Genomic DNA, 8,933 nt, shown 5'->3' with positions numbered 1-8,933 from the left:
AAGTGAATTCGAAATGCACTAGGTATTCCCTGGACATTGTCTTTTCTCTCTCTGTTTTTTTTTTTTTTTTTTTTTTTTTACTGCCTAATTCCACTTCGGAAGTAGATTAACCTAAACCACGCAGGGCTGCTATGTATGTGCAGGGAGCCTGCTCCAATGCACTGGAAATCCAGGACGTTGGAGCAGATTCAATTAATCAAGTCTGCTGGAGTACGGGAATTAACGTGTCCTTGAATGAGCTTTTGTTCAGAGTGTCCCGCCATCATTTCTTCAGCATGGGGATGCTGATACACATCACAGTCAGGCATTTTTAATTAGCACAGCTCTTCTTGGAGTGCAGGGAAGCGTAGGACCTCCGATGGCAAGCTCACTTGCCTATACACAAATGCCAGAAGCCTAGGCAACAAACAGGAGGAACTGGCCCTTCTGCTAAACAGAAATGACTACTATCTCATAGGGATAACAGAGACCTGGTGGGACTCCACCTATGACTGGACAATAGGTATAGATGGCTGTGGCTTGTACAGGAGCAATGATGTTGCAGGGAAGGGTGGGGGTACAGCTCTATGTGAAGGAGCAATACACTTCCCTACCGGCAGAGGGCGATTTGAGACCCCTCTGGGTAAAAATATGGTGGGAACCTGGTGAACGGGACATAACAGTAGCAGTCTACTACAGACTTCCTAATCAGGAGCAAGAACTCGACCATGAATTTGCTAGGGAACTGGCTGAGGCTGCATGCTTTCACTTCATGGTTATCATTGGCAACTTCAACTATGCTGACATCTCATGGGAAGAGCACTTGGCCAAATCCGATCGGTCACAATGCTTCTTCGCATCGATGAGCTCTATTTGTCTCAAGAAGTCTACAGGCCGACAAGAGGCAAAGCGCTGCTGGACCTGGTACTGGCCAAAGGGGACGATCTAGTGAGTGACCTGAGAATTGAAGGGAAGCTGGGTGACAGTGACCACGAGCTGATCACTTTCTCTATATACCACAAAGCTGGTGAGTCAGCAATGTGGAAGTCCTTGACTTTAGGCAAGCCGCCTTTCACAAGCTCAGGATGCTAGTTGTTGAGGCCCTGAGAGGCCATAATCTGACAGAGAGAGGAGTCCATGACAAGTTGCACTCCTCAAGAACGTGATCCTTGAAGCACAAGGTAAGTCCATTCCAGCCCAAGGAAAAAGTAGCAAAAGGGCTGGGTGCCCCCCTTGGCTCAATAGGGAACAAATGGGCCTCCTGTAACTAAAAACAGAAACTTATAAAGGATGGAAGATGGGAAATGCCACCAAGGAGGAGTATTCAGCACTTGCCCACACCTATAGGAAGCAAAGCAGGAAAGCCAAGGCTGAAACTGAGCTCAAACTAGCTACACAAATCAAGAACAATAAAAAGTCCTTCTTTAGGTATGTGGGAAGTCGGGGGAAAAAAACAAGGGCAACATTGGACCCTTGCAAAATCAAATGAGCCAGCTGATAACTAATATCCAGGAAAAAGCCAGTCTCCTTAACAACTATTTTGCATCAGTCTTTCATCAGCCCAAGGGGATCACCCTGCCTGACAAGATGCAGGATCACCAGGGAAAGGGCAAAGGAATACCCATCAAAAGGCGACATCGTGAGAGAGTCAACGTGGCTTTGTTGCAGGTTGGTCTTGCTTGACCCATCTCATTTCCTTCTATGACTAGGTGATGCATCACCTGTACAAAGGAGAAGAGGTGGACATTATATTTCTGGCTTCAAGAAAGCGTTTGACCTGGTGTTCCATGATGTTCTCATGGAAAAATTGTGGAACTGCAGTTTTGACAATCTTATGGTCCGATGGCTAGGGGGCTGGCTCCATGGATGGACCCAGAGAGTGATAGTCAACATGGCACATGGTGACCAGCGGCTTTCCCCCAGGCCTCCGTTCTCAGACCTGTACTCTTTCACGTATTTATAAATGATCTGGATGCTCGTGTCAGAAGCAGACTGGCTAAGTTCACTGACGATATCAAACTATGGGGACGTGTGACCCTAGATGACAGGCTGGCGATCCTGGCTGACCTTGACAGGCTTACAAGGTGGGCGGCTCAAAACCTGATGGCATTCAACACTGAGAAATGCAAGGTGCTCCACCTCAGGAGGAAAAAACTGCACACCACACTTATAGGCTCGGCAGTGTTACACTTGCTAGCACCATGACTGAACGAGACTTGGGGGTCAAGATTGACCACAAGATGAATGTGAGCCACCAATACAACAAAACTCTGGCACTGCATCTACCAGTGCATCTCAAGCAAGACCCAGGAAGTCATCCTCCCACTTTACTCAGCCTTGGTGAGGTTTCAGCTGGAATACCATATCCAGTTCTGGGCTCTGCAATTCAGGAAGGACATGGAGAAGCTTGAAAAAGTCCAGAGGAGAGCTACGCACATGACCAGAGGACAAGAGAGCAGACCTTACGAGGAGAGGCTGAGAGCCACGGGACTCTTCAGCTGGGAAAAGCGCAGGCTCGGGGTGACTTGGTGGCATCCTAGAAGTACATAAGGGGCGTGCATCAGGATCTGCGAGAGTGTCTGTCTGTTCACCAGGGCACCCCGTGGGAAGACAAGGTCTATTGGCCACAAACTCTGGGAAGACAGTTTTAGGCTGGACATGAGGAAAAAATTATTTTCTGTCAGCATCCTCAGGGCCTGGAATAGACTCCCCCAGAGGAGGTGCAATCGTGTACTCTGGATACTTTGAAAAAAACACTTAGATGCTTATCTTGCTGGGATCATCTGACCCCAGCTGACTTCCTGCCCTGTGGGCAGGGGGCTGGACCCGATGATCTTGCGAGGTCCCTTCCAGCCCGAATGTCTGTGAAATCTAGCTAATTAAAGCACCCCTGCTTCCCCCCCACACCTCCAAGAGGTGTGTGCAAAAATGCCCACAGGGAGCGAGTGTGGACTAGCTGTTCTGGGGACAAACCCACAGTGACCCAGTGAATCTGCAGGAAAGCGGCGCGTATCCTGATACCCAATGTCTTGTGCTACTTAACACCCCTTTGGTTCTGCACTGTCTAATATTGTAGGTGGTAAAAGTTGGACACCTAATGAAGACCATATTTTCCTTTTGAGAGAAAACTGAAGCGTTCTCTGTTTTTATTCTCTCTCGCTTTTTGAGTTCACTATTTGTGCACACACCACGACGTGCTCTCTCTAGCAGGTAGCAAGTGTCTTTTCTCTAAGCCTTTCCATTTCCAAGGCCTCTCTGCATCTTTTCAATGTAAATAAAATTTTGCTTGCTGAACGTAGGCCAGTGAGATGGTTGTGAACTGCAGTTCACAGTTAAGTGTTTGAATTTGACCTAGTTTGCTGAAGGGTTGGTTTGTCGACTTTATTGGAAATAGACCTGCTTGGCTCAGCGTACGGTCTTATGTCACCTAATGACTTGTCAGCCTTCTCCTTTCCTGTCTTCCTGTTAGCAAATATCCTCAGGAAGTATCTTAGTAGAGCCAGAAGGTGTAGTAAGCTGCGCATAGGGGAGAACCGCAGCTAGAATGAAATTGCAGAGCACAAAATAACAAAGAATAACAGTGAGTGCTGGGCCAGGCTTTTAAAGGTGCCCAAGGATGCAGATACGTGTCTAGCGTGACTTTCAAGAGTGTGTCAGGTGCCATGGGAGTTGGGCACCTTTTGTTCTAAAAAAAGTATTAGGTGCTTATCTCCTTCAGGTATTCAAACCTCTTTTTAGAGCCTGGCTGGGGCTACTAAAGCAACGTTCCTCCAGCGTTGCCTCCCCCAAATGCTTCTCGTTTTCTTAAAACCTTCTCGCGTAACCGTAGTTTTTTGTGAATAGAACAAGCCTGGCAGCCCTGGTGAGGCCCTGGGCTTGTCGCCCAGTCTTGCTCCAGGATGGGAGCACATGAGCTCTTGCTCACTTACTGCTGGGCATTCTGGACAGTAGAAGAATGGCCTTTAGTGCCCAGTATCTCACAGGCTCTGGCCTCTCTTCTGAGACTGACTTACCAGAGGTGTCCACGGGGATGTCCCACAGCACCTGGATCAGATCTGCAACTAAAATATTGTTGTGAGAGGATGTTTTCCACCATTTCCCACTGTGATTATCCAACCAGTCACTGCTGAACTGGGATTTAACTCCCCATATTCAGGGCTTCTAAGATCTGTAACCAGGTTTGTGCCAGGTAAAGTGTGTGACTTTGGGCAAGTCACTTAATTTCTCTAGACAAACCCTTGCCCCATTGAAATGAACAGGAACTTTGCTATTAATTGCAATGGGGCCAGGATTTCTCTCTATATCTTATCCCTTGTCTACATTACATCACAAAATGTTCCTGGAAGAGCTAATTTGTCTTGGGGTGTGAAAAGATTGGACTCTGTGGTGCAGGAGTGTCCATGGGCCAGATGAGTTGCTGGGACTGATTCATGGGGTGGATCAGGTCTGTGGTCTGGACTGTCGTGTCTCTCCCCACCCCCCCACAACATGGTGGATCCAGTGAATGCAGTGCCTCCTCCTGCCTGGTCCAGGACTGCACCTTATGGGGGCAGGGAGGGCTGTGCATGGCATGTAGCATGGATCTGGGACCAGCTGGGATGGATGCCACGTGTAAAATGGCATATGTTCCAGGCTCTGCATGATGGGTCAGTCAAGCAGCATGAGACCTAAAGGTAGCACCAGGGGCTCTGTGGACTGGATGTGCCCCATAGGCAGTATCCTTTGCCACTCCTGCTATGGCTGATACAGCTGTACTAGACACCCCCCCCCCCATTTTAACGCAGCTAAGCTGATGGAAGGAGGCTATTGCTGGCATAACCTCAGTGGTGTGGGGGAGCTGGCATGCTTTGGGTGGCGGACATCTCACAGGCGGAGCCTTGTCTTTGCCAAGGAGTCTGCTGCCGTTGCTAAAGCAGCAGTTGCCCCCACAGGATGTAGACCTGGTTTGAATCTATACAGGAAAGCAGTGTAGTTTTAATCTGCATTTAAAAAGTCCACGGAGTCAATCAAGCTTAAACAGTATAAGCTTCCCTTAAGCCAAAATAGGGCTGAATCGCATTGTTTAAACAATGCACCTTTAAATGGTGCAGGCCTGTCTGGACACAAGGCCAGAGTCTGCCCGGCTGTACTGGGAGGTCGTGTGGCATAATTGCTGCGTGCAAAGCATTTTAAAAACCTTGGATGCAAAGCTCCATATAAATGCAAGTGTCCCTTTAGTATTAAGCATAGAATAACCTCTGGTGCTTGCCTCCCAAGGCCTGGCTTGCCTTAGCTTGCAGCTCAAGGAGGTTGAGTTTGACAGAACTGAACAGCAAATAACAGCTGTTTGGGTTTTGAGATGGTTCAGAGAAGCAGATTTTTAAAAAGGCCGATTTAAATAAATAAGCTCTAGACCTTGTTTTTTCTAGTAAAGCTACAGCTGTGGGGAGTGATTTTCTATGGAGCCCTACTGCCTTAATCTCTGTAGGACTGCGCACACCTTGGCATAAAAGCATTTGTTCTTAATACTGACCCAGCTCATGTGCTGAGTCTGAAGTGCACTGACAAAGCTGAAACTTCAGGTCTAGTCTTATCTGTCTTCCCTTTTCAGGGTCATCACAAAAAAAAAAAAGATGATGACCTGCAGCTTTGCAAGCAAAAGGCAACAGCTAAACATTTTTACTGTTTTACAAAATCCCCCCAGCTGGTTTCAGAGTTGTTGTTGCTAAATTCCTGCCATTGAATTGCCAATTAATAAACCCAGAAGATTTATCTACAGCTTATCTCGTGTCTGATATCTGTTCCTCCATTGCTGTGAGGTTCTCTTGCAATAATAACTTAATGAAATTCCCTGCACAAAGGTTAAATAAAGTTGAGAGGTTTTGACCATCGGCTTCATGCCATGTAGGTCTGTTCTACAAAAACAACTCTGCTGTGGAAATGTCTGACTTGGATTCGGAAATAAGCTAAGTGCAAAAAAAAAAAAATCCCCAACCAATGAGGGCTTGGGTTTCAGTCAAGAGGAAAGCGACTTAATGTGAAAAAAATGATCAGAACAGGCAAATTCACAAGATCCAAAGAATTTGTGCTGTGCCCTTCCTTCCATCAGGCATAGTCTCCTTATCCTTTCCCTGGCTGAATTTCAAAGCTGAATACTGTTTTGATAGGAGGGTGTGTGTGTGTGTGTGTGTGTGTGTGTGTGGTGTTCCATCTTTGACAGCAGGGAATATTCACAATTGTGGAAATCGGGAGTGCGAGGGGGGTGGTAACCAAACCCACTGCTACTGGCCACAGGAACTTGTTTGCTGATGTTTTGATGCCAGGCTACAAGAAGACAAAGCAGTGTGACATGGGACACTTCCTTGCTGTCCCAAATAGCTGAAAGAAGACACCTGAAACCACAAGTACACAAAAGCTTCACAGAACTGATCCAGGGCTGCTATGTTCAGTCTGGAGTCTGATGTTCGTTCAGGACCCTGCATTTAGTACCAGCCTGAGGTTTCATTGCATCAGATGAACAGGCCCTTGAAATGCTTTGAGCACTGCTTTTGCATCATACCTAGGGCAGAGTAAATCTTTATCACATTGCTGTATTTACTTCTAAAGGCAGAAGTAAAATTTTAATCAGTGAGGAGCAAGTAGGTTTCAAATTGCAGAAGTCTGATGCCATTTCCCCCTGTATATAGTTGCTGCTTTACATGTAGCATAGGATGTGATTGCATAGGATTAAGTCCTAGCTGTGCACTGGTAATTATCTTTACTGGCAAAACTGTGTCTGTAACTGTAGGTGCAACACTGGAAGCACAGGGCCAAAAGACTGTGCTAAGAAATGTGAGACCAGATTAAGCTAGTGATGGTCACCCTCACTGCTCGTGTCCTCCCCCTCTTCCTTTTCTATCTCTTTTTTTCCGCCCCCCCCACTCCAGTTCTGTAAGGCGGCATCATAAGATACTGCAATTAGGAAAGGAACTGGTCTCAGTTTTTTGTGTAGCTTCATGCAGATGCAGAGAATCTAGACCACGAGGCGGGTAGTTTTTAGTGTTCTTAGTGTTTTGTCCGGTCCAATTTTAAACATCCTATAAAAGGGGGTGGTAAAAATTTATTTGCAGGGCTAGCTAGCAAATCTGAAGGAACCCGGGGCTCTAAGTCTCCAGAGTTCCTGCAGTGTTGTTTCCTATTGCATTGACCCATTACGTCCAAATGTCAGCAAAGTAAAGAATTAGCAATTCTTTTTGAGACAGAGGCTACATCTCATTCCCTGCCAGCCAAGGATCTCAGTTGAGAAGACTTGGGGCAGGCTGGCAACTCATTCAACCAGTGAAACCCAAAGATCTGTCTGTGCCATAGACCACTTGATCTGTTTTGCAGCATTCTCAGTGAATACAGTAGGATGGAGATGAGATGGGATGCAGGGACCTTTTAACATCCCAAAGCATTTGAAGATCACTGGGCCTTTCCTGTCCTTGAGAAAACAGCAACAGAAGAGGACACCTGAAACAACAACCTCCTCCCTTCCTCATATCTGTGGTGAGAGTCACAAATCAACTCCTCTCTCTTGCTTTTATGCATTCCTCCCATTTATCAAGTCCGTTTTTTGTTTTCATTCCTCTGCGCTAAGCCAGATCTCTGTGAGAGGCAGGAAGTGCTGTAATCAGGGGAATGTTTCTAACTTTAGTTCTTTTATTCCAGTGACAATTGCCATGTTATTTTATTTAAATAAATGTCTCCTTTTACGTGAGTGTGAATTGGCCTCAGTGTAAGGACTTATGCTGTATAAATGGATGTGTCCAGGAGCTTGTTACCAAATGGTACAAGTTTGACTTATGCTGAAAAACACTGTTAAATGAAAGTTTTAGCGCGTGTCTTAGGCTGTTTTATACTTGAGGTGGTAGTGCTAGCAAGTTGCAGGCTTTGACTGAGCAAACCAGTTTCTTGATGGAGGTATTGGTTTTGGTCTTTGTGGGATCCAAGGCTTTGAGGTTCGTTGCTTGGAAAAGTGGATGGAGATACGAAAGAAGAGCATGGTACTGTGGCTGCAAGAAGGTGAACCGGGCTGATTGTTACCGAGTACTTTATTTTATGAGGTACAGGCTGCTGGTACCTCTGGTCATGCTGAGTTACATACCCTGCATGAGATGGGAAGTATCTAGTTTCATCAGTAGAATATGTTGGGATATATTAATGCAGAACTATTTAGGCTTTGCATTGTCCCTCTAAGCATCGGAGCCAATAGCGGACCGTGCTAACTTTAGGCAGATTGCACAGATACTGCCTGCCTTGAATGACAGAAAGCTGTTCATATTAGAAAAGGATGTTTCTAACTCTCATCCCTGCCACTTGAAGATTTGGGATTCACATCCCTGGTCCGTCCCACCCCCTTTTCTGTATGTTTGGCAGTTGCTGCCCTAGTTGCCAGGAAACAAGGCAGTTAGTTTGAGAGCTGAGTCACTACAGCTGTTCTTGGTGGAGCTACCCTGCAATTACTGTATCCATATCCACAAAGTACGAGCCGCTACGATCGTTTTATTATTTACATGGCACCATAACCGTGCGTGGCTAGCCCCAAATGGGGACCAAACAAAGTTCCTGCTGCGCGGCTCTTGCCATCTTGGAAAGCTCCTCTGTCACCGACATGCTGCAGGCTTGCTGTGTTCGAGTCGGTAGTTGGACTTGGGCCTTGCTCACAGGTACCAGAAGTAGGAATTCTTTAGCGGGGCGTTACAGATAAATTCAAGGCTAAGTTTCTTTTCTTTGGGGAAGGGGCAGTGTTGAGAAGTTGCAAGTGAGGATCCCCATTGGTCACCCCAAATCACTTCCAGCTCCCTGCTGTGAAGCAAAGGATGCAGCTACAGCACTGTTGCAGCTCTTGGTTTTCGTGTTATAAGTGGGGATCTACTTAAAGCATGCAGAGGAGAAGTAAAAATCATGGGCCAGGCATAGTGCCTGGCACCCTGTTTGTGGTCTTTTTGCCGCGA

At 46.6% G+C, this 8,933-nt stretch overlaps 1 long non-coding RNA gene across 1 annotated transcript in view; it reads left to right on the top strand.

Annotated features, from left to right (window-relative positions):
* The window catches only part of LOC109310055, a 14,054-nt gene extending 6,570 nt beyond the window's left edge, over window positions 1-7,484 (top strand). The window contains exons 2-3 of the long non-coding RNA XR_002101130.1: window positions 6,282-6,406; window positions 7,327-7,484. This is a non-coding gene — a long non-coding RNA (uncharacterized LOC109310055). The remainder of the gene's footprint in view (window positions 1-6,281; window positions 6,407-7,326) is intronic.
* The last annotated feature ends 1,449 nt before the right edge of the window (window positions 7,485-8,933 follow it).

This window comes from Crocodylus porosus, unplaced genomic scaffold, assembly GCF_001723895.1.
Source record: "Crocodylus porosus isolate Cpor-Errol unplaced genomic scaffold, CroPor_comp1, whole genome shotgun sequence".
Lineage (NCBI taxonomy): Eukaryota > Metazoa > Chordata > Crocodylia > Crocodylidae > Crocodylus > Crocodylus porosus.
The sequence above is the reverse complement of the archived record's forward strand: the minus strand, read 5'-3'. Positions and strand labels throughout refer to the sequence as shown.